This window comes from Antechinus flavipes, chromosome 2 (assembly GCF_016432865.1).
Source record: "Antechinus flavipes isolate AdamAnt ecotype Samford, QLD, Australia chromosome 2, AdamAnt_v2, whole genome shotgun sequence".
In the NCBI taxonomy this organism is placed as follows: Eukaryota; Metazoa; Chordata; class Mammalia; order Dasyuromorphia; family Dasyuridae; genus Antechinus; species Antechinus flavipes.
In genome coordinates, this window is record NC_067399.1 from 186461702 (window position 1) to 186488286 (window position 26585).

The following is a 26585-nucleotide window of genomic DNA, read 5'->3' on the forward strand; positions in this document are numbered from 1 at the left end:
TGTGTGTGTGTGCCTCTCTCTTTGTGTGTCTGCCTGTCTCTGTGTGTGTGTCTGCCTGTCTCTGTGTGTGTCTGCCTGCCTCTGTGTGTGTCTGCCTGTCTCCGTGTGTGTGTCTGCCTGCCTCTGTGTGTGTCTGCTTGTCTCCGTGTGTGTCTCTGCCTGTCTCCGTGTGTGTGTCTGCGTCTGTGTGTGTCTGACTGTGTCTGTGTTGCATCTGTCTGCGTCTGTGTGTGTCTGACTGTGTCTCTGTGTGTGTCTGCCTGTCTCTGTGTGTGTGTCTGCCTGTCTCTGTGTGTGTGTCTGCGTCTGTGTGTGCATGTCTGTCTGCGTGTGTGTGTGTCTGACTGTGTCTGTGTGTGTGTCTGCCTCTCTGTGTGTGTGTCTGCCTGTCTCTGTGTGTGTCTGCCTGTCTCCGTGTGTGTGTCTGCGTCCCTCCATGTGTGTCTCTGCCTGTCTCCGTGTGTGTGTCTGCGTCTGTGTGTGTCTGACTGCGTCTGTGTGTGCATGTCTGTCTGCGTGTATGTGTGTCTGACTGTGTCTGTGTGTGTGTGTGTGCCTCTCTCTTTGTGTGTCTGCCTGTCTCTGTGTGTGTGTCTGCCTGTCTCTGTGTGTGTCTGCCTGCCTCTGTGTGTGTCTGCTTGTCTCTGTGTGTGTCTGCCTGCCTCTGTGTGTGTCTGCTTGTCTCTGTGTGTGTCTCTGCCTGTCTCCGTGTGTGTGTCTGCATCTGTGTGTGTCTGACTGTGTCTGTGTTGCATCTGTCTGCGTCTGTGTGTGTCTGACTGTGTCTGTGTCTGCCTGTCTCTGTGTGTGCGTGCCTGTCTCTGTGTGTGTCTCTGCCTGTCTCTGTGTGTGTGTCTTTCTGTCTCTGTGTGTGTGTCTGCCTGTCTCTCTGTGTCTGCCTGTTTCTGTGTGTCTATCTCTGTGTGTGTGTGCATCTGCTTGTCTGTCTTTCTGTGTGCCTCTTGGTCTGTGCCTGTGCACCTGCCTCTCTGTCCATCACTGTCTGTGTCTGTCTGTGTGTGTCTCCCTGTATGTCTCCCTGTGTGTCTATCTGTCTGTGTGTGTGTGTCTGTGTGTGTGTGTCTCTCTGTCTCTCTGTGTGTGTCTGTCTCCGTGTGGGTCTGCCTGTTTCTGTGTTTGTCTCCCTGTATGTCTCCTTGTGTGTCTATCTGTCTCTGTGTGTGTGTGTCTGTATGTGTGTGTCTGTGTGTCTATTTCTGTGTGTGTGCATCTGCTTATCTGTCTTTTGGTGTGCCTGTCAGTCTGTGTCTGTGCACTTGCCTCTCTGTCCATCACTGTGTGTGTCTGCCTCTCTGCTTCTCTATCTTTCTATGTGAATAAAATGCCACATGATCAGGGATTATACATCAGTGTTTACTCAGAAAAATCAAAACCATAAAGGGTCCAACTGAGATGAAAAGACATATATGTGTGTATGTATGTGTATATATAGCAGCATGTATTTTTATATGTAAAATAAAATAATAATCTCTTGTGTATCAGTATCTTATAATCTACACATATACACACATATATATTAGCAGATTTATATATATATATACACATACATATATACACATATATCTATACATAACACATATTTATTATACTTGTATATACCTATAAATAATACATATATCTCTGTATACAATATATTTATATGTATATAATATAAATGTAGTATATAAAATACATTGTATCGTGTATACACATATATGTGTAGTTATACATATAATATAACAGATGCATATATATGTAGATGTACACACATATTCACATATATATGTGTGTATATATGTGAATTCAATAATGTTGTATTTTAGAACTGAAACATGACATTTGAAACTGCTAATTTTATAGATAAGGAAAATTCAGGTCAGAGAAATTGTCTTAGAACTTATACCACACAGATTTGCAAACTAGGTCTCATGATGCCTATTCCATTGACCTAGCCATTAATACAATATTTTGAGGCACCAGAGGTCTGTTAGTCTTTAAAGACATCCCTGTTAGACATTTGTCTATCTCATGTAAATGGAAGGTGGCAGACCAGTGTCAAACTAAACAAGTAATTCAGTCTTTCAGTAAACCAGGAACTGAAGATAAAGTTGGAATTATAGATGTCTTAATCTCAAAGTGATCTATCCCATAAGAAACTTGCTATATTCCCAAATGGAATAAATTGGAGTGATTCATGGAGATAAAAATTACTACAGAAAAACTCAATTGCAAGAGAAGAGGATGGGGCTTGTTCGTAATATTCCAGGAAATTCTAGAATAAAAACATAACATGAAATATCTCTCATCATTCCAAAGGAACAGGGGAAGTGAATTACCCCTACATCACAAACCATGCCTGGGAAATGTGAGTGAGGACCTACTAAAACCTTTTATCCTTTTTGCAATATAGTGTATTTCATAATACCATCTGTTTCCAAGACCTAAAAGAAATCAGTTGATAAATCTCAAAAAAATTTAATATGCTCTTCATTTCCTCTTCATTCAATTTTGGCCAGGATTTCAGGGAACTATGTGCTTGTAGATAGGTGAAGTAGGTTTGATTGTGAATACCATATTGCTTCTTTTCTTCCTTGAAGAACAATGATGGTGTAAAATCTCTCTCTCTCCGTGTGTGTGTGTGTGTGTGTGTGTGTGTGTGTGTGTGTGTGTATGTATGTATGTGTACTGATATAATGTATATAAACATATGTTTATATTTATGTTATATATGTAAATTCACACAGATACGCATACACACAGGCTCTGGTTACTTTTTTCCTTAACTGGTCTGTTAAAGTTGTTATAATTTTGTGTGTATTTCGGATGAAGGGAGAAGGTGAGGAGTAGAAGCAAGCAAATAGTGAAAGAAGATAAGTGGGCAATGGGGAAATAATGAAAGATAAAAAGTATGAGTGCAAAAAAATGAGGGAAAGAAAAAATAAAAGTTGGTACAGAGGAAAAAGAATTAGACTAAAGGAAAAGGGGAGGGAGAGGTGAAGAGCTAATTATGAATGCATCCTTGAACATATTGATGGATGATATTTGAACCCTCAGGGGAGGGTCATTTTTCCCTATAGATCAAGAGAAGAATATAGCCAGAAAGGGGAGTCTGGACAGAATAAAGGATTTATACTATGCATAATTAACAGACAAAAGGTCATGCTGCTGACTTCTTATCATTCATTTTAGGAGGGCAAGGTTACAATTTAAATAAGAATGATGCTCTCCTCAATAGATCTAGAAATCCAGGTTCTGTTTCACATCTGACTAGGCAGAGCTAATCTAACTACATTAATATCAGAGTTCCTAGAATAAAGATACACACTGCTCCTTAGTTACCAAAAGAGATGTAAATTTATAAGACCATAGGGTATATTCATCTGTCTACTTTGACATCTAACTTGTAATTGTATCAAGATGCAATTAATTTTTTCCCGAGGAAACACAATGTGCCAACCCAATAGCAGAGAGGATAGTCAATAAACATTTATTAAGTACCTAATGTCTATCTAGATTTATGGAAAGGTTTTTGTTTTCTATGATGCTGCCTTGGTGGTGAAAGGAAGAGGGAGGAAAGAAAAAGAGGGGAAGTGAGAAAATTTGCATTTTACTAATGACTGAAAATATCTATAGGATAATCTAAGACATTCTATAGTTGAGGAAAGTCCTCACAAGATAGTACAGTAAATATGAGAGACAGAATTTGAAGGGTCTTTTGATTCCAGGATTAATTATATTTTCAGTACACCATGTTTTTGTTGGTTAGAGATTTTCTATCCTTGGATTTCAACCATCATTTACAACTTTCCTACCCAGAGTTACCTCCAACTATTCTTTTATACATACATAAATTAGGATATAATACTACTGACTGTTTGTTAAACTGGCCCAGAGTTTCCTCCCACCATACTTGTGGTCATACTTTTTCTTCTACTTAGACTTTGCTGTCATCATTTTTGCATGTTAAAATCTCACCCAAAATAGAAAAATAGATCAGTAAAATAGATGATATAAGGATGAATCATAAATAGCTGAAGTTAACAACTTATTATTAGACAAACCCAACAACAGAAAGTATTTAGGCAAGTGAGGTGGTTCAGTGGCTGGAGGACTGGGACTCAAGACCCAAATTCAAATCTGGTCTTATACACTTACTAATTGTATGCTCTTGGGGAAATCAATCTTTGCTTCAGTTTCCTCAACTTTAAAATGGGGATAATCATACCAATATTTATAGGATATTATGAGGATCAAATGATATAACTGAAAAATATATAACATGATATCTGCAACATAGGACTTTAATAAATTTTTTTCCCTTTCTACTTAGAGAGCAAGAGATGATTTCTTTTTTTTCCCCATGTAACTGCTGTCCTATGCTTCATGATATCCAGACACTCTACATTTTGCAAAATGAAAGTAATTCTAAAATTCAGACCTTCTTGACACCCCTTTCTTCTCTAGTTTATTCTCTTTCTGATTGGATATAATGGAAGAGGATATCTGGGAACTCATCTCAGAATCTCTATTTGAGCAAGGTACTTGGGACATTCATCTCATAATTTCTCACCTAACTGTTCTCCTGGACTGTATGATCTCCAAAAGCTCATCATCTTGCAAGATGACATCAACTCTGAAATCCATACCTCCTTAATACTTTTTGCCTCTGGCTGGAAGAGGGTGGAGGGTGGATAATGGAGAGTTCTTCCCAAATCACCACCCATTAAAGAGGATGCTCAGGTCTTTCACTTCATCCTTCCTTACCTAGATGCTCTATTGGATTTCACAATCTCCAGATACTCATCACACTACAAGATGATATCAGCTTGGCTCATTTCCCTGCTTGGCTATAGGGTTTTATCATGCCTATACATGGGATAACCTTCTTCTATATTCTGTCTTATTTTTTATAAAAAAATAAATATTCTATCTTCTCCTCTCCTCCCCCTTCCCCCCATTAGATTGTGAACTTCTTTTATGGATAGGCCTATCTTATTATTATTATTTTTTTAATGCCTACCACTAATTATTGTACCTGGAAACATAGTGGGCACTTAAGAAGGATTTATTGTCTATGATTCTTTTTTTTTTTTTTTTTTGCTGAGGCAATCGGGGTTAAGTGACTTGCCCAGGGTCACACAGCCAGGAAGTGTTAAGTGTCTGAGACAGATTTGAACTCAGGGCTGGTGCTCTATCTACTGTGCCACTTAATTGCCCCTAGTGGCTATGATTCTTGATAAGAACTACTAAGAAAATTGGAAAACAGCTTAGCAGAAATTAAGTATAGACCAATATTTTATGTCATATGCCACAATAAAATAAAAATGGATATATGCTCTGCATATTAAATATCATAACATAACAATAGAGACATATCAGCTATATACAGATAATTATGAAGTGGAACTCTTAAGCAATGGGTAAAGGTTATTTAAAAAAGTATAAATAGAAAAGCTTTTTTATTAACAAAATCATAACAAGAGGAGAAGGAAAGCTGGGAAAAAATCAAGTATCTCTAATAGAAGTCTGAGAGCCAAAATATACAAGGCAAATATCAAATAAGACCAAAAGCCCTTTCTCATAAGAGAGTTAAATGATATGAGAAAAATTCAAAATCCAATTTAAGTATTATATTGTTCATGAAGAATATTTCCTGCTTTCCCTTGTATTTGGTAATTACTAAGTTTGTGTCTGGTGGTCAACTAAATAAACTTCACTTTTTTTTAGAGTTCATCCAACACCAACATTTAAAGACAGATTTATTCAAATTCAATCCCTACAAGAGGTAATAAATGCTGCCCAGTTTTTACAAAGGTCTGATTTATTTTTGCTTCCTTAACCAGAAGAATAAAATAGTAGAATGATTTTCAAGAGACATAGGTAATGTTTTGTAGAATACATAGCTAATGTACGTATGTAATACATATAGGTGTGCATATGTGGTTCACCTACATATTAAGCTCAAAATTAAAAAAAAATGCACCTAGATATCAAAATGTAATTAGAAATAAAAAACCTTTGTGACCCAAAACTCCTGTGTGGTTTAGAATGGCCTGCAAAGCAACATCCAATTTCAAAGCTATTTGGTGAATTACTTGGATGATCATATATTCATCTTATCTTTTACTTTTGGACCATAGCATTTTACTATTTGCTCTTTCACTTAAAAACAATTTCTTTAGTTAAAGAAAAACTGCAAACAAGGAAAAGTTGTTTCATTATTCTTAAGACAAAAAGGTCTATTTTAATTATTTTAATGTATTGGCAGATTTACCTTCTAAAATATGGTTTTAGCTGTCCTACAATAATTGTAGCTATTTTCCTAAATCTAGAACTCAGTAATATTTGCCTGATAGAATTGTAAATCACTTCACTTGCTTTTCCAGAAAACAAAAATCTCTTATCATTTTCTCTGCTGACCATCTCTCTTGAGTGCTATTCAGATAATTCAAAATAGGCTAGTGCTTACAGCCTGAAGATTGAAGAAGCTACAAAGAGAAAAGTATGTTCAAAATATTTGACTTCAGAGAATTCTTTGGTACCTAGTATAATTTTTAAGGTAAGAAAATGAAAAGCAAATTTTAATCTCAAATTTTTGGGGGAGTAGTATTGACAGATTTTTATTTCATTAACTTGGGAATTTAAAATATCAAATTGATTGTTAAGTTCTAAGATGATAGAAGCTAATATTATTATTAGCATTGGCCCAATCCCTAGAATTTAAATTCATAGGTTCCATGAAGACACCATCAGATCACAATCATTTACTGTCATTCTGTTGATAACACTATAGTGGGAACTTTAAGGCAAAAGCAGGGCAATTTGATCCTCCAGTAGATTAGAAGACAAATCAGGCAACAGGGAAATGGCTAAGTCATAAATTTCACTTTTCCTATTGTCAAATATTGTCAGCTTCTCAAGGAGAGAAATGTTTTATTTGAAAGGCCATGGATGAGGCCTAAGAATGAATGAATATGTCTTATTTTTTAAAAAAATTCTATGGAGGTACAGAACAGAGAAGTCCATATACTTGAGTAGATAATTGCTTTCAATACTAGTTCTATGTAAGAAAAGTTTTGTTATGCTAAAGGATCTAAAAAGATAAGTATGAAGAAGTGGATGTGAGGTGGATGCAAATGGTTAAATTGATGATAGAAATCTTGGAGGAGATAGGAAGAAATGGAATTGAAGATACAAGTGAAAGAATTAGGCATGGAGAATGGGTAAATTTGTAGAAACATTTTGATGTAGAAAGAGGGATCTTCAGCTCCTTGTATGGCTTCAATCTTATCAGTAAAGTAGAAGTTGAGATAACAGAGATGAAAGTTGGATATTTGAATATGGTAAAAAAAAGGTTGATAAAATTTCCCCTATGATTTATTTTAGGAATGTGCTTTAATAAATGTGATGAGTTAATTGTCCTTTTAAACAACTTTCACATAAAAACTGTTTGGAACATTAAATTTATAAGTAGAATCTTTCCTCAGAAAAAAGTTTTTACATGTGAACACTGATCACACAATCTTTTGACTTATTCCAAGGCTACTTTCTTCTTGTTCACTTTTAAAAGCATCTAAGCTATACTGAGTTGATGTCATCATTTAGTGACAAAGGTAAGAAACTAAAACAACATCACTTCCCCAGCATTTCCTTTCTTTTCTTTGAGGAGGACCCTGCATGCTCAATGCTTCCTATTTTCTTCTTTCAACTCGATCAACTCAATAGTATAGTTTCAGTGCTATGGGTATTGATAAAACCTGGGAAGCATGCCTATATTGGCAGGGTCTTGCCTGAACACTGATTAGCTGGCCTCTTCAAATTTGGCAATTCATCCATGTAACAACAGCTTTTGAATACAGAAGCATCAAAGCTTTACTCCCAGTTGACAAGATCCATGAGAATACTGCATACATATGTCAGGAGGAAATAAAAATAATAGTAAGTGACATTTATGTGGTGTTTTAAGGTTCAGGGCTCTTCATAGACATTATTTCATTTCCTGAACATGATAAGAACAAGCATCTGTGATTTTCAGGCCACCAGTTTGCTGGCCTGTTCAGTGAAAGACTATTAGGATTTGGACTGCTTTGGCAGCGGTCTTATTAATGGTCAGGTTGACTTCAGGCTTATAGTTGTTGGTGATCTTCCCTTTACTTTCCCCTTTTATAAATTCCGCATAAGCTGCTCAGGACTGAGGGCTTTAGTCACTAAATAGAAAACTGGAACAAAAGCCAGGAGACCTGTGATCTTGGGGAAATAAATTTAATATTCAGTTTCTCTTTTGTAAAATTCTTATCTCCAAAAAATATTGTGAGGAAAGGACTAGAAAAAGGAATGAATATATAGAACAAAATGCATTATTAGTTATAATAATACTTATGAATAATTACAAATTATTACTTTTGAATCCTGGTAAGAAGCAGTGTTTCCTATGGATCTATGTGTATTTGGAAAGCAGATTGGGATAGATTTTTAATGGCCAAGCCAATTGAGACTAGTGAGTTTGCAATGGATTTTGCCACACCAGTTTATTGTTTGTGATAGAGAGCTAATACAAGAATTCTTAAATTCTTAAAAGAAAGCGAATGTAGTGGGGGCTAAGAAAGGAAGTATTTGGACATATAATCAATGGGACTTGGCAATAAGCTCTCCATAATAGATGCACAGATGAGCCAATACTAACTTATGTCAGTGCAGCTAAAACTTCCATGATTGAAAGAAGGAAAATGAAACACTAGCAGCTGCAAATGTGGAGTCAGTAATCACAAGATAATACCAGCTTTGTATCAGTATTTCTTCAAGCCTCAGAACAAGAGTGAGAATGAAGACATAGGTATAAACTACTATTTGGATAGATTGTAAGATAAAGTTATTATGTGGCTAGAAGCTGGAAAATGAAAGGATGTCCATCAATTGGAGAATGGCTGAGTAAATTGTGGTATATGAATGTTATGGAATATTATTGTTCTGTAAGGAATGACCAGCAGGATGAATACAGAGAGGACTGGCGAGACTTACATGAACTGATGCTGAGTGAAATGAGCAGAACCAGGAGATCATTATATACCTCAACAATGATACTGTTTGAGGATGTATTCTGATGGAAGTGGACCTCTTTGATAAAGAGAGTCTTAATTGATCAAAGATGGACAGAAGCAGCTACACCCAGAGAAAGAACACTGGGAAATGAATATAAACTGCTTGCATTTTTGTTTTTCTTCGCGGGTCACTTATACCTTCTGAATCCAATTCTCCCTGTGCAACAAGAGAACTGTTCGGTTCTGCACACATATATTGTATTTAGGATATACTGCAACCCATTCAACATGTAAAAGACTGCTTGCCATCTGGGGGAAGGGGTGGAGGGAGGGAGGGGAAAAATCGGAACAGAAGTGAATGCAAGGGATAATGCTGTAAAAAATTACCCTGGCATGCGTTCTATCAATAAAAAGTTATTAAAAAAAAGATAAAGTTATTATTAAACACTTAGTAACTGCCATGCACTGTGATAAATGTTAATAATAAAAATATAATCAAAAATAAAAGTCTTTGCTATCAGAGCTTAGATAGTAAATAAATAAAAGTAAATAAATCCCATATAATGGGATTCTATAAAGTGGGGGAGGGAGATGGAGAGTATGATGAAGAGATGGCCAGAGACTAGCAAGATATAGCAAGATATGGAGCTGAGAGTGATGGTGGAGCTGAACTGTAGGGTATTGGTGATGTAGATGTAGAGATGCTAGTCCATTTAGAGAAAGCATGATAAGGAGATGACCAGGAAATGCGATTTTTTTTTTTTTTTTTAAAGTTTTTAGTTTAGGTTTTAGTGACTCATGCTACTGGTCACAGTATCAATTTGAAGGCCTATTCTCATTCAAGTTTTCCAGGTAATCCTGCCACCTGCCTTGTCTTACCCATCTTATCTTTCTCTGAAATAGCAATTGGACTGGATTTACAGACACCATACCACCTTCCCTAGGAAACTTAAACTGCTAAACTTAGGAACATCCTCATGGGGTCGAGAAGTTCAGGTCGGTGAAGGAGTACAAATCTATCTTACCCACTATATTTAACCAACCTATACCATTCTTCTCATCTCTTTCCATCAAGCTATTTGCTAGAATATCAGTGCCCTATGGTCCATCATGCCATATGCCATGTTACCAGACACACATGACATGCTACAGACATATAGAATATTCTTATCCCTAATGCCATTCATCAGGAAATAGAAATCAAAATCAATTTGACCACTGATAATAGAAAGTTCATGACAAACTATCATGTCTCTACTTATCATACCTAGTACTTCCCAAATCAAAATTCCCTTCAGTGAGATACTGTTATGCTCTATGTGATATGTTCCTTAGTTAAAATGTAAGCTCCTTGAGGGTAAGAACTCTTACTTTTATGTTTGCATTAGCAGTGCCAAGCACAGTATCTGTCATATAGTGGGAGCTAAATAAATATTTATTTGTGACTTACAAACAATGTCTGTCAATACTGTTAACACCTAATGCAAGTGCTTCTTGAATGGGATGGCATTTTTGAAGTAGCAAGTCAACTGATATTGTTCTAGGATTATGAAATCCCAGCCTTTCCTAAACTGGGCAATACTGTCAAAAGAGCATAGGGGATCTTAGTTCGAGTGCTTCTTTAGCTCTTAGTGTCATTCTGTCTCTTTAATTCATTCTCAACATAGAGACAAAATATTCTTCCGAATCATATCACTCCTTTGCTCAAAAACCTTAATTGGCTCTTTATTACTCCAGTGGTAAAATACTCCTTAATAGGCTAGCATTTAAGGTCCTCTCCAATTTGATTTCACTGCATCTTTTAGCTTCATTTCATACCAGTTTCTTTTATACATTTTATTTTCCATAATGTATTACTAGCTGTTCCCCAAATTCAGCATTCTTCTGTATTGAACATAAGTCATCATCTTTGCCTATCATGTATTACTTCCTCTTTGAGAAGTGGTAAAATATAGAAGATAGAGCATTGGCATGTATAGTCAGAAAAAGCCAGGTTCAAATCTCTTTCTCACAATTGTTAGTTGTGTGATCACAGGAAAGTCATTTAACTTTCCTCTAATATTCAATTTCCTAATTTTTTAAAATGGGAAAAATTTATGTAGCCATAAACTCTAACATAAAGGACTACTGTGAAAATCAAGTGAGATAAAGTAAAGTATTTTTCACTTTCAAGTCCTATATAAATATCAACTCTTAGTCTCTTCAGAATCTTAATCTGTTGATTGCTCCATTTAGGTGATAAATCATTCAGGAAGTATCCTTTGGGTTCTCCAAATATAATTGCTATTTGCCTCCTCACATATTCCTAAAGCATTTTCTTTGAGCTTGTCCTCTGCCCCCATTTTTACCTTATTTTTTTTTATCCATAAAATGAAGATGACAATGTTTGCACTAATAACCTTACAAAGTTGCTTTGAGGAAAATGTTTTGCAAATTGCAAAGAGAGATAGAGTATCATTATTTCTTATAATATGCCTAGATTTACATTAATAAGAATAATGAATTTTATTATATGGTCACATTATTTGAATTCACATGGTATATTTCCATTGGTCCAATGACCTATTTTGCATATAACTTTGAATAGTGAATTCGAATAATGTGGCCCTGTTATTTATACTAATTGGGATCTGGCTTACTTTGTTTTGTCTATCTTTCATATTTTTAATAATATGTCACTAATGATTAATGAATTTCTTTACAGCTGATGCTTAATAAATGTTTGTTCATTGTTAATGAAATGTTAAATTTCTGCATTGCCTTTGCTATAAAATTCTATGACTTTTAATTCTCATAAAAATCTATGGCCCTCTTCTTTCTGTTCCTCCTTTTGTTCTACTTTTGAGTCAAGAAAATTAATAATGGTTGAGAAGCACATGAGAGGTGCTACAATAATAATGGACCTATATAAAGGAAAAGGAGAAAGCTTGATGTTTTCAAGTAATTTTTTTTTTTGTAGTGAACTTACATCATTAATTTCTGAAGTCCATGAAAGTACTCAAAAGTCCATTCAGAATTTTCAAAAGTTTTTCTCTCCTCTCCTAATTTTGTTTTTCTGTTATGTACAGATATTCAAGATTATTTCAGTTAAGAAAACTCTACAGCCAATTTCTTAGTACATTTTATTTGTGAAGTTCCTTCCCTCAACTTCCCTACTCTTCTGTTCCTATTTGATTTATGACATCTAGTATTACAATAGTATTTGTGTGTGTGTGTGTGTGTGTGTGTGTGTGTGTGTGTGTGTATGTGTTTGCTTGATTTCAGACTATTTTACAAGATGGCATTTCAGTTACATTGTGAGTGAAATGTACTTCTGTGGGATAGTTTTTTTTCAGTGAGAAAAGTTATCTCAAGTACTAAGTGACTAATTTGCCAGTATGCTTTTATAAACATGTAATTTTCCCTGGATTGACAAAAGCAGTCTGCTTAGCACTCAAACATTAGGGTAGTACCTTCAATCTGAAGGATAATTTAAGTCCCTATGAAAGAAGGGTCCACCAGACAATAAGTAATGACCTCTTTGGACAACAGTTTGTATTTCCAATAAAATTCTCTGCTAGAAAGTACATTATGCTAAAGGAAAGGTAGAAATTGTAGTGCAGCTTGTAAATTGTCAGTGTAAGTAGGTAGACAAGAACCCCACAACTATTGAAACCTACATGCAAATGATCTTTCTGATAATAAGGAATGACATAAAAGGGGAAGCAATCCAAGGAATAATTTATGAGAAGTCCCTAAAGTTGAACTTTGTCTAGGAAGTCCTGGAGAATAGGAGTCTGGATCATAGGTTATAGGTTTTTGAAACTGTTATGCTGTAACTAGTATTTAGTTTTTAAAAACACAACTTTCATTTAAAAAAAATCCTCTTTATGAACTTGAAAATCATCAACAAATATGAATATTTCTTTTGGACAAAGAGAATAGTAAAAGAAAATTATATAGATAACTTTTCAAAGAAACACAATTTGCTTCTTTGAAAAAAAATTACATAATTACTGGATGATTGAGTATTATATAGTGTAGTGGAAAGGGCTCTGATCTTAGGGAAAGGTATGGGAACAAGCATTAAGTGCCCACTGTGTACCAAGAACTGTGCTAAGCACTCTACAAAATCTCTTGATTCTTGGACCCAGGAAACCTAGTTTGAGAACACACTTTGCCACTGTTAAAATGAGGGACCATGAACAAATCTTATCTTAATAAGTCTTAGATTCTTCATTTGAAAAAAATATAGATAATTATGCTTTTATTTTAAGTGGAAAAGTACTGATCTGTTGTGTTACCATTGGGTGACCATTTATTTAACCTCTTTGGGCCTCCATTGCCCTCTTTGTAGAATTAGAAGTTGGACTACATTATTTCTAATATCTCTACCAGTTTTAATTCTATGATATTTTGGTTCATCACAAGAGCTATGTGATCATCAAATGGAGTTATGTAAAACTTTCTATGAACCTTATACCTTAACAAAATGCTATACAAATATTATGATTAACAACATTAATAGTAAATAAGACAGGATAAAAGCATTTTGCAACCCTGAGGCTTTATAAAAAAACATAGAATGTGGTTTTTGGTTCAACAAACAATGGATTTTGAAGTCATAATATCTATGGGTTTGGGACACACTGTTGCTTTTATACTTTCAAGTACCTTATCACATAAATATGAAGAAATATTTTCATTTTTTTCTATTTTTTAATTTTAAAAAAATTTGGCATGGAATATATGCTAATTGAGGGCAAGAACTATATTATATAGTATATTCTTAGCATACTGAGAGTGCTTAGAAACTACTGAACACCAGCAAAGGAAATAAAAAATATTAGAAAAAAAGGTGGGGGAGAGCACATTAAAAAAAAAAAAACTAACAAATGTATCTGGAATTAAAAATGCTCTTCAAAAATGGATTTTTCCATGAAATCCCAATTGGTTTAAAGAGATAATATAATGCCTCAAATTCAGTAACCTCAAACTATTATTCTCTGACACTCATCAAAACACATTAAAACATGAGTCTCCTCCCAGCATATACTTGTCTCATGCAGATGGGTGTTTGGCACAGAGAAGCGATAATTGTTACAATGATAGCCATAACAATTCTTACAGTAGAGTGGCAATCATGGGAAATATTTCAAGTGCATTGGAGTGCAACTGTGTATACACTTTTTTCATGTATCACAAGCCCTTTCTTTGTTATTTAAAAATACTTATCATACCAACACTGGCAAGGGATTTAGAGCAATGGAGTCTTGCACTACCAAGCATCAGAAAGCTCTTGATTAAATCATTCTGTTTTTATGATAAATTTTTTTTGATGCAGTGTTAATTAAAAATGCAAATTTATCTATGCATCAGAGGAACACTATGACCTACAAGCTGTCTTCTGCTTTTCAAAGCCTGTGACTCATTTTATTGACCTCTGGGAGAACTAATGGATGGGAGGATAAAACAAAATTACTTTCATGCATTTTAACTGCAATGAACAAGGATTAGAGATCTCAAGTATTAACATGCTCATTTTACCGGAGGAATCCAGGAAGATCATTGGAAAAAAAGAAAATTTTGATTATATTTTAATTTATTTATTTACATTTGCCATGGCACCTTCTTCCTTTAAAATCCCTTCCAACTCTGAATCTTTCTCTACAGTGTCATGGGAGGCAATGAAAAGAGAATTAAACTTGGAGTCACAGGACCTGAATTTGAATCCTGAATTTTATACCTTACTACCTGTGTTGCATTGGGTAGGTCACTTGAACTTTCTAGATCTTAGTTTCCTCATTTCTAAAAGGAGGTAGTTGAACTAGATTACCTTTTGATTTCCAGACAGGTCATAATAAGAATATGCTTTAGGGAAGTTAGGTGGGGAAGTGAAAAAAATATCCTGGAGTCAAGAACTTTAGTTCAAATCTGGCTTCAGAGACTTAAGAGCTTTGACCCTGTACAAATCACTTAATCCTGTTTCCTTCAGTTTCTTCATCTGTAAAATGATCTGGAGAAAGAAATGGCAAGCCATTCTAGTATTTTTTTGCCAAGAAAACTCCAATGGAGTCAAAGAGAGTCAACTATAGTTGAAACAACTCAACAACAAATGCATATGATTTGGGCAGTCATTAGACCTTTTTTTGTGAGTACATAAATAACTACTGTATAAATTGGCTTAAATAAAGCTAATTATTTTAGTGAAAGTTGCTGTAAAAATTCAAAACAAAATGCTGAAGTAAAAATATTTCCCAAGATTTCTAAGTCCAACTAAGTTTAAGTTAAGAATCATAGAGAAAATCACTATTGATAAATTTGTAATTAAAGCATCTGGATTCAAATCTCAGCTTGCTTTCTTAATATCTGTGTGATCCAAGACAGTCATTTCACTGGGGTTTGTTTTCTCATAAAATACAGGTCCTTCTAGTTCTTATATATTCTGATTGTACAGTCTATAAGAAAGTGTGTGCTTTCTCTTTTCTCTTTCTATCTCTGTCTCTTTCTGTCTGTGTCTCTTCCTCTCTCACTTTCCCCTTCTTGCTATTCTTCTTCCCCTTCCTCTTTTTCTTCTCCCTTTTCCCCTTCCTTTCTCTCTTTTCTTCTCCCTCTCTCTCCCTCTCTTCTTTTCTCCCTTTTCCCCATCACTTCTCTCCTCTCTTTTCTTTACCCTTTCTCTCTTGTCTTTTCCCTCTCTCCCCTCTCCTCTTTTCTTCCTCTTTCTCCCTCTCTCCCCTGCCCCCCTCCTCTTCTTCTCCTTCCTCCTCCTTCTCTCTCCTCTCATCTCCTTCCTTCCTACTCATTGTCTCTTTTTCTTCTTTTTAAAGAATTAACTAAGGAGAGAATAGTTGGGGAAATGAAATCCTATACAGATAACTTAATTTCTCTAATCCTCATCTTCTTTATCTGTAAAATGGATGTATTGAACTAAGTAATCTCCATGGGCTTTTTAAACCTATAAATCCTATGATCTAAAGCTCAGAAAGTTAGAAAAATAATTTGAATCAAATTGTTTATGATCATCCATTTAAAAAGGGCTAGCTCCCAGCAGTTTTATACACTCATTTCTTAAAACGAGCAAATTGCAACATGTCTACTGTTAAACATATGACCCAGATGATGGCTTTACATGAATTATGTTGCTGCTGTTGTTTTTAAATTCCACTGATGCCTTATGAAGGAGACTGGCTTCTTCTGGGAGCATTTGTTAATTGAGGAATCAATGCATGTGTGAATTTATACCTCAAGAATCAAATTAGTAATGGTATTCCAGAATCCTACTTTTTCACTGCATAAACCACAACTAAGTCCAATGTACGAATAAGAAAGAAATCTGATAGTAGAAAGCTCCTTAAAAGTAAAGCAAATATTAATGATAAAGGTACTAGTAGTTAACAATTAAGAGACTACAGAGTTTTCCCATGTGGATGCAAGATCTTCTATTCTTTTTTCAAAGAGAGGAATCAAATTAATTCAGTTATTTCCAGCAGTGGGGTAAGAGAGTAGGAAAGCCCCCAGATCAGAGCAACTGGAAGTGAAGAATTTGCTGATGGTTAAAACATGAGTCCAGAAAAGAGAAATGAGACATCTTGAAGGCACTCAGCTTTCTATCACTAGTTGCTTAGATCTCTGTACTTTCAGAAGAGACTTCTAAATCATTAAAACTCTTTTATGGATCAGCTCCACTTTTTGGTTTCATTCATAATAATCAACTCATCAACTCACTGAAAACTTATTAATTGCCCAATATATGTCAGGTATTATGCTAAGTGCTAGGGATACAAAAAAGAAGCCAAAAAACCCCACAAGAAAACAAAATAGTCTGCTTTCAAGAAATTTACAAATCTATTGGTGACAAAAATATAAATAAACACATGCAGAAGCAAATTATGTATAACATAAGTAGGAAAAAACAGAGGGAAGGCACTAGAATTAAGAGAAATTAGAAAAGATTTTAGTGATTTTGATTGGGATGTAAAGTCAGAAAGTCAATAGAGTGAAAGAAGAGCATTCCAAACATGGGGGATAGCTAGAGAAAATTCTAGGAGCCAAATGATAGAGTGTCTTGTTTGTGAAAAAGCTAGAAGGTTAGTGTAGCTGGAACGAACAGCATGAATAGGGGACCAAATGGCAAGAAACAAAGCATTTTGTTTCTGGAAGTCATAGGGAACCACTGAAGTTCATTGAGTAGAGAAGGAAAATGATCACATCTTCAATTTAGGAAAACCACTTTCCTGGGTGAATGGAGGATGGATTACAGTGAGAAGTGAATTTAAGCAGAGTTGTATGCTCAGTTCTTTTAACTTTTTAGGGTAATGAAACCTCAAATTTCTCTTAACACATTAAAATTTACACAGTGCTTTCCTTTTAAAACTGTGAAGCAGATAGTACAAGAATTATGATTTTCATTTTGGTCATGATGAAGTAGAAATTGAGAAAGAGGCAGTCACGCATCAGTAGGATTTTCTCTACTGTCTTATTTCATTCTCAGAGTCATCCTGTGAAGTAAGAGGAGAGTCATTACTCTCATTTAACACACAGGAAACCTGGGTCTCAACAAATTTTACAAATGGGATAATGAGAGCTGTGATGAGAACCCAGTTTCTCTCTTAATCCTGTCATATAATTATTTGAACATAATACTTGCTTTTCTCAAGAATTATACATAATATTACCCTCAGTCCCATCTGTGAATGGAGAAATAGAATTTTTCAGCACCCATTTTGTGTCATATAACATTGTTTGGGTATAAATAATAATTTAAGATATTCAATGGTTTCTTGTATAATAGAATAGACTTTTAATAAATAATTATTGAGTAAAACATAATTCAGAATGGAAAAAGTGGTCTCAAAATTTACTAATGCAGGTACAATAAAACTTTGTTCATTGATTTGTGTTTCAAGATTTAGAATATCTGCAGATTTAAGTGAAGTATGGGGAGACAGGTTGAGTCAGATAAAGTTAGCTCATCCATAATGAGCTCATGCCTCCTAATTCAACACAAATCTGTTAGCCTGAGTCTTCCTTCCTGATGGTTGCAGGAACACTATTTCTATTCTGGCCAGAACTTTTGGTTTATATTTATTTGGATATTAGTCTAAACTCTGTTGCCTTTCTCCCAGAGAAATTTTATTCTATTCCTTAAGCCAGTATCAAAGGCTTTCTTTCATATAGACTATAACAGAGTTGGGTTTATATAATTAGTTTTGGGAAAGGGGCACAGAAATTTATTAAGACATGAAGGAGTAGGAATGAAATAGCTAAAGGGGAAGGGGTCAATTTTTCTTATCATATTATTTAACCCTTTCACCTTTCTCACTTAGCAACTGTACGTGACAAACATTGAACACAACAAATATTGACTAAATTAATGTTTCACCACTAATTTTCCTTGGTGAAGAAACATATTTGTTTTACTTATTTAGAGTAAAATAGAACCTTTTCAGACTACTAGAAATGTCTCTTTATCCTTTTTTACATGGTGATAAATATTAATTAATTAAATCTTGATGGATTCCAGAATCATTGTTGAAATCTGATTTAATTTTTAGATTCATTTATCTCTTTTTGCTACTTTCCTTTTCTTGGTCACCATCTGGTTTCTTTTCTTCCAAATGAGTTTTTCTTTTTCTTTTTTTTAAATTAAAGTTTTTTATTTATAAAGCATATGCATGGGTAATTTTTCTAACATTGACCCTTGTATAACTTTTTGTTCCAAATTTTCCTCTTCTTTTCCCCACCCCCTGCCCTAGACGGCAGGTAGTCCAATAACATGTAAAATATGTTGAAATACAAGTTAGATCTAATATATGTATACATATTTATACAATTATCTTGTTGCACAAGAAAAATCAGATCAAGAAAGAAAAAAAGAAAAACTGAGAAGGAAAACAAAATGCAAGTGAATAACAACAGAGAGAGTGAGAATGCTATGTTATGTTCCACACTCTGTTCCCATGGTTCTCTCTATGGGTTTAGATGGCTCTCTTCATCATTGCACAAGTGGAACTAGTTTGAATCATTTCAATGTTGAAGAAAGCCACATCTATCCGAATTGGTTGTCGTATAGTCTTCTTGTTGCCGTGTATGATGATCTCCTGGTTTTGTTCATTTCACTTAGCATCAGTTCATGCAGGCCTCTCCAAGCCTCTCTGAAATCATCCTACTAAGTCATTTCTTATGGAACAATAGTATTCCATAGCATTCATATACCATAATTTATTCAGCCATTTTCCAGTTGATGAATATCTGCTTTCCAGTTTCTAGACACTACAAAAAGAGCTGCCACAAGCATTTTTGCACATGTGGGTCCCTTTCCTTTCTTTACGATCTCTTTGGGATATAGGCCCAGTAGAAACACTGCTGGATCAAAGGGTATGCACAATTTGATAACTTTTTGAGCATAGTTCCAAATTGCTTTCCAGAATGGTTGGATCCATTCACAGTTCCACCAACAATGTATCAGTGTCCCAGTTTTCCCACATCCCCTCCAACATTTATCATTATCTTTTCTTGTCATCTTAGTTAATCTGACAGGCATGTAGTAGTATAGTTGTCTTAATTTGCATTTCTCTGATCAATAGTGATTTGGAGCACCTTTTTATGTGGCTACAAGTAGTTTCAATTTCTTCATCTGAAAATTGTTCAACTCCTTTGACCATTTATCAATTGGAGAATGGTTTGAACTATTATAAATTTGAATCAATTCTCTATATATTTTAGAAATGAGGCCTTTGTCAGATCCTTTTGATGTAAAAAAATGTTTTCCCAGTTTATTGCTTCCCTTCTAATCTTGTCTACATTAGTTTTGTTTGTACAAAAACTTTTAAACTTAATATAATTAAAATTATCTATATTATGATCAATCATGGTCTCTAGTTCTTCTTTGGTCACAAATTACTTCCTCCTCCATAAATCTGAGAGGTAAACTATTCTATGTTCTTCTAATTTGTTTACAACATCATTCTTTATGTCTAGATCATGAACCCATTTCAACCTTATCTTGCTGTATGGTGTTAGGTGTGAGTCTATGCTTTCTTTCTGCCATACTATTTTCCAATTTTCCCAGAATTTTTTGTCAAATAATGAATTCTTATCCAAAAGCTGGGACCTCTGGGTTTGTCAAATACTAGATTGTTATAGTCATTGGCTATTTTGTCCTGCAAACCTAACCTATTCTATTGATCAACTTCTCTATTTTTTAGCCAGTATCAACTGGTTTTGTTGACCACTACTTTATAATATAGTTTTAGATCTGGTATAGATAGGCCACCTTCATTTGCTTTTCTCTTTATTAATTCCTTTGAAATTCTTGACCTTTTGTTTTCCAGATGAATTTTGTTATTATATTTTCTAGTTCAGTAAAATAGTTTCTTGGGAGTTTGATTGGTATAGCACTAGATAAATACATTACTTTAGGGAGTATTGTCATCTTTGTTATATTCGCTTGACCTTTTCTTGAGCACTTAATATTTCTCCAGTTGCTTAGATCTGATTTTATTTGTGTGGAAAATGTTTTGTAGTTTTGCTTATATATTTCCTGACTTTCTCTTGGCAGATAAATTTCAAATATTTTATGTTATCAACAGTTTATTTTAAATAGAATTTCTTTTTGTATCTCTTGCTGTTGGCTTTTGTTAGTGATTTATAAGAATGCTAATGATTTATGTGGATTTATTCTCTTTCCTGCAACTTTACTAAAGTTGTGGATTATTTCCAATACCTTTTTAGTTCATTCTCTAGGGTTCTCTAAATATACCATCATATCATGTACAAAGTGTGATAATTTGATTTTCTCATTACCTACTCTAATTCCTTTAATCTCTTTTTCTTCTCTTATTGCCAAGGCTAGCATTTCTAATACAATATTGAGTAGCAATGATGATAGTGGGCAACCTTGTTTCATACCTGATCTTATTGGGAATGGTTCTTAGGTTATCCCCATTTCATATGATGCTTGCTGATTTTTTTTTTTTTAAATAGAAGCTGCTGATCGTTTTTAAATAGATGTTACTGACTATTTTAAGAAAAAATCCATTTATTCCTATACTCTAGTATTTTTAATAGGAATGGATGTTGGATTTTATCAAATGCATTTTCTGCATCTATTGAGATAATTTGTTAATTTGGTTATTGATGTTGTCAATTATGTTAACAGTTTTCCTAATATTGAACTAGCCCTGCATTCCTGGTATAAATCCTACTTGGTCATGGTGTATTATCCTGGGGATGATTATCTATAATCTCTTTGCTAATATTTTATTTAAGATTTTTGCATCAATATTCATTAGGGATATTGGCCCATAATTTTCTTTCTCTGTTTTCGTCCTACCTGGTTTTGGTATCAGTACCATATCTGAGTCATAAAAGGAATTTGGTAGGAGTCCTTCATTCCCTATTTTTTTTAATAGTTTGCATAGTATTGGAGTGAATTGTTTCTTAAATATTTGGTAGAATTCATATGTAAATCCATCTGGTACTGGGGATTTTTTTCTTAAGGAATTGACTAATAGCTTGTTCTATTTCTTTTTTCTAAAATGGGACTATTTGAACAATTTATTTCCTCTTGTTAATCTGGGCAATCTATATTTTTGTAGGTATTCCTCCATTTCATTTAGGTTGTCAAATTTATTGGCATAAAGTTGGGCAAAATAACTCCTGATAATTGCTCTAGTAGTTTCCTCTTCATTAGTGGATAGTTCTCCCTTTTCATTTTTGAGACTAACAATTTAATTTTCTTCTTTCATTTTTCTAATCAAATTAACTAAAGATTTATCAATTTTGTTGGTTTTTATAAAACCAACTCTTAGTTTTATTTATTAATTCAATAGGTTTTTTCATTTCAATTTTATTGATCTCTCCTTTTATTTTTAGAATTTTAAGTTTGGTATTTGATTAGGGGTTTTTAATTTGTTCTTTTCTCTAGCTTTTTTAGTTTAAGCCCAATTCATTGATCTTCTCTTTCTCTATTTTATGCAAGTAGGCATCTAGAGATATAAAATTTCCCCTTATTACAACTTTGGCTGCATTCCACAAATTTTGGTATGTTGTCTCATTATTGTTATTCTCTTGGATGAAATTATTGATTGTGTCTATGATTTGCTGTTTCACCCATTAATTCTTTAGGGTGAGATTATTTATTTTCCAATTTCTTTTTGTTCTATTTTCTCCTGGCTCTTTATTGAATGTAATTTTTATTGCATAATGATCTGAAAAAAATCCATTTACTATTTCTGCCTTTCTGCATTTAATTTTGAGGTCTTTATGTCCAAATATATGGTCAATTTTTGTGTAGGTTCCATGAACTGCCAAGAAGAAAGTGTACTCCTTTCTGTCTTATTCAATTTTCTCCAAAGATCTATCATATCTATTTTTTTCTATATTCTATTTACCTCTTTAACTTCTTTCTTTCTTATTTATTTTGTGGTTTGAGAGAACAAGGTTGAGATCTCCCACTAATATAGTTTTGCTATCTATTTCTTCTTGCAACTCTCTTAACTTCTCCTTTAGGAATTTAGATGCTACACCACTTGGTGAATATATGTCTAATATTGATATTGCTTCATCATCTATGGTACCCTTAGCAAGATATCATTTCCTTATTATCTCTTTTAATTAGATCAATTTTTGCTTTTGCTAGATCTGAAATCAGGATGGCTACCCCTGCTTTTTTTTTTTTTTTACTTCATCTGAAGCATAATAGATTCTGCTCCAGCCTTTTATCTTTACTCTGTATGTATCACTCTGCTTTAAATGTGTTTCTTGTAAACAACATATTGTAGGATTCTGGCTTTTAATCCAGTCTGATATCTGCTTATATTTTATGGGAGAGTTCACCCTATTCACATTTATAGTTAAAACTACTAATTTAATATTTCCTGCCATCTTATTGACCCAAATTATACTTTTCTCTTTCCTTTTTCCCTTTCCCTCCTCCCCAGTATTTTACTTATGAGCACTATTTGCCTTAAGCAGGCCCTCCCCTTTAGAGACTCTCCCCCTTTCTTATACCTTTTCCCTACTATTTCTCTTTTCCCTTCTATTTAGCCTACCCCTTCCCTTTTCCCTTTTCTCCTCCCACTTTCTGTAAGATGAGACATATTTCTCAGTGAAACCAAATATATCTAGTATTCTTTCTTTGGGTCAAATCTGATGAAAGTAAGATTCACACAATATTCATCACTCTCTCTTCTTTCCCTCATAATATGTTTTCTTTGCCTATTAATGATATGTAATTTCCCTCATTTTGCCTTCACTTTCCCCCTTTTTTCTGTTATAATCTCTTTTCTATCTCTAGTTTCTTTTTTATATTATAACAGTAAAATCAGATTATACATGTACTCTCAATGTATACTCATAACAGAAATATAGTTCTCAAGAGTTTTTTTTTTTTCTTTTTACCTTTTTATGCTTCTCTTGAGTTCTATATTTGGAGGTCAAATTTTTTGTTTACCTCTGGTCTTTTTATCAAAAATAAATGGAATTCACCAGTTTCATTGAATGTCCATCTTCTTCCTTGAAAGAAAATGTTCTGTTTAGCAGGGTAATTTATTCTTGGATGCATTCCAAGTTCCTTCACCTTTTGGAATATCAGATTCCAGGCCCTCTGATCTTTTAAAGTGGAAGCTACTAGGTTCTGAGTAATCCTTATTGTGGATCCTCAGTATTTGAATGTTCCTTTTTGGCTTCTTGGCTTTCCTTGGTCTGATATTTTTCATATTTAGCCATGATATTCTTTTGGGTTTTAACTTTGGGGTCTTTTTTAGGAGGCACTCGGTGAATTCTTTCAATGGTCATTTTCCCTTCTGATTCTATTACCTTTGGGCAGTTCTCTTTGATGATTTCATGAAAGATAGTATTTAGGCTCTTTTTTTATCATGTATTTCAGGGAGTCCAATAATCCTTAGATTGTCTCTCCTAGATCTATTTTCCAAGTTGGTTGTTTTCCCAATTAGGTATTTTGCATTTTTTTCTATTTTTTCTATTTTTTTTTTTTGGTTTTGCTTGACTGATTCTTGTTATCTCTTTGAGTCATTCATTTCCATTTGTTCAATTCTGAATTTTAGTGACGTATTTTCTTCCTTTACTTTTTTTTTTTTTTTACTTCTTTTTGTATTTGTCCAATTGAATTTTTAAATGAGTTGTTTTGTTCTATGGAATTTTTTTTTCCATTTCATAAATTCTGTTTTTTTAAAGGAGTTATTTTCTTTTTCTGTTGCACAAATTCTGTTTTTCTGGGAGTTGCTTTCTTTTTCCATTTTATCAAATATATCTTTTAATGATTTATATGCTTTTTTCATTTCACTAAGTCTATTTTATAGTGAATTTTCTTTAGGTAGTTTCTGGTTTATTTTTTCCAAATCCTCTTGAAAATTTTTCATTTCCTTTCCCCATTTTTCTTCTACCTCTCTTTTAAGATCCTTCTTAATTTCTTCTAGGAGAGCCTTATGTGATGGGGATCAGATTATATTGCCTTTTGGGGCTTCATCTGGAGATAATCTGCCTTTAGTCTCCTCAGGTTTGAAATGTGTTCTTTTCTTTCACCATAGAACCTGTTTATTGTCAGAGTCCTTTTTACTTTTTTAGTCATTTTTTTCAAAAAAGTTAAGGTCTGCCTTTAGGGTGGAGGAGGTTTTCCAAGCAGCTGCAGCTATGCTGGGTCAGTGCTGATTCACTTCTGGTCCTGGATGGGCATGGCCAGATCTTGTGAGAGTCTGGTGTTTAGGAGTTCATTATTGATCTTTTGTGTTTGTGTTGGATGGTTTATAACTTCTCTGCTGATATATTAGCTTGCAACTAGGGCAGAGTGGCCAACATTGCTGTAGATTCCTGTAGATTCCTCCCCCTAGATTCTCTGCCTTCCAGAGTCTGCACTGCCTGGAGAGTCTGTACTACTCCTTGGAATCTGCACCAGCCCCAGGACTCTGCCCTGTCTGTGCTGGCGTTTATACTCAACTGCTTGTGCTGGCTGCCTCCCTCCCATTTTCAATTGAAACAGACCTTTTCTGGTGATCTTCGAAATTATCTTCTGCTTATATTTGTTGCATTCCCAATATTTGTCAGTTCTGCTGGTCTAGAGCTAATTCAGAGGCTGAATTTCATAATTAGTGTGAAGGAAGGTCAGGGAGAAATGTGTATTGTCTCTGCCATCTTGGCTCTCTCCCTCTGTCTCCTCCCCACCCCCCCAATAAATTTTTCAATTACTATTACTATTTTGTGGTTAAGGACGGTGACTAATAGTGAGACATATATTTTCCTTTTTCCTTGATTCTAATTCCCAATACATTTCAGGTTTCTTCCCTCCTGTCCAACCAGGGTTGAGGGTACTAACCTAACTGTCTTAGGCACCAATTAATAGATAGAAGTAACATTTGGAAATTAAGTATTGCAGAAGTATCAAATGCAGAAATATGATGAGACTATTTAGTTACAAACTAAGTTTTATTTATAATTATTATCTGTCTTCAGATAAAATCAGCTCATTGTAATTTCATTATTCAAAGTACTTATCCATCTCTTACTAATGTAAAGTCTTGGACTTAGTGCATTATACAAAGAAAATTATATTGATGCAACCCCTTGTCCAGAAGGAGTTTATAGTCAGTCAGGCCACACTGATATAAAGCTATAACAATCAGATCACTGAAAAAAATTCAAAATGAAAGAAAGGACATAGATGGGAAGCTGGGTGGCTCAGTGGTTAGAGTGTTGGACATAGAGTCAGGAAAAGCTGAGTTCAAATCAGGCTTCAAATAATTATTAGCTGTGTGACTCTAGGTAAGCCACTTAATCTCTATTTGCCTCAGTTTTTCCATCTGTAAAATAAGGATAATAACAGGACCTAACTCTCAGGATCATTACAAGAATCAACTGAATTTATAATTATAAAGCACTTAATACTACTTGATACATATGGTAAGCCCTTTGTAAATATCAGGTATTGTTATAATTATATGGCATGAATATAAGAGGGATAATTACATATTTGGAATAGGTGTGAGGAATTTACTTTCCTAGGAATTCCCTACTTATATTGAGAAACATTTAAAATCTTCTGTGTTTTTATTTATATGCTTAAAAAGTAGGTAGTAATAGTGCCTATTCACTTCAGAAGAATTATAGCATCCAACAATCTGGTGTAGTGCAAAGAATATTGACCTGGAAGTGGAGAGAACTGGCATTAGTTTTGCATATGACATTTTATAGCTGCACAATCTAGACTAAATCAGTTTAATTTTCTGAGCCTCTCTGAGTCTGTTTTTCTTATCTGTAAAATGATCTCTATAAAGTGCTACTATAATACTGCATCATGGCATAGAGGTGACTCTGCTCTCAATAAAGTCATGCCAGCAGGGAGCAAGTATAGAAAAGGACTATTATACTCCAAAGATTTCAAGGGAAGTCACAGTAACCGAACAGATCTTTCCCAAGAGCCAGCTTCCTAGTTATAAAAAGGCTCATCAATGTGTTGGCTCCTTGATGAGAAATGTTTTGACCATGACAACCCATGAAACAAAGAAAAAATATAAATGTCCCCCAGTCATATTCTGGTATCTTCTACTT

The 26585-nt window shown here is 34.3% G+C and overlaps 1 protein-coding gene across 1 annotated transcript in view; it reads right to left on the reverse strand.

Annotated features, from left to right (window-relative positions):
* DLGAP2 (DLG associated protein 2) overlaps nt 1-26585 on the reverse strand; it is a 1170371-nt gene that overhangs the window by 205682 nt on the left and 938104 nt on the right. The window lies entirely within an intron of this gene.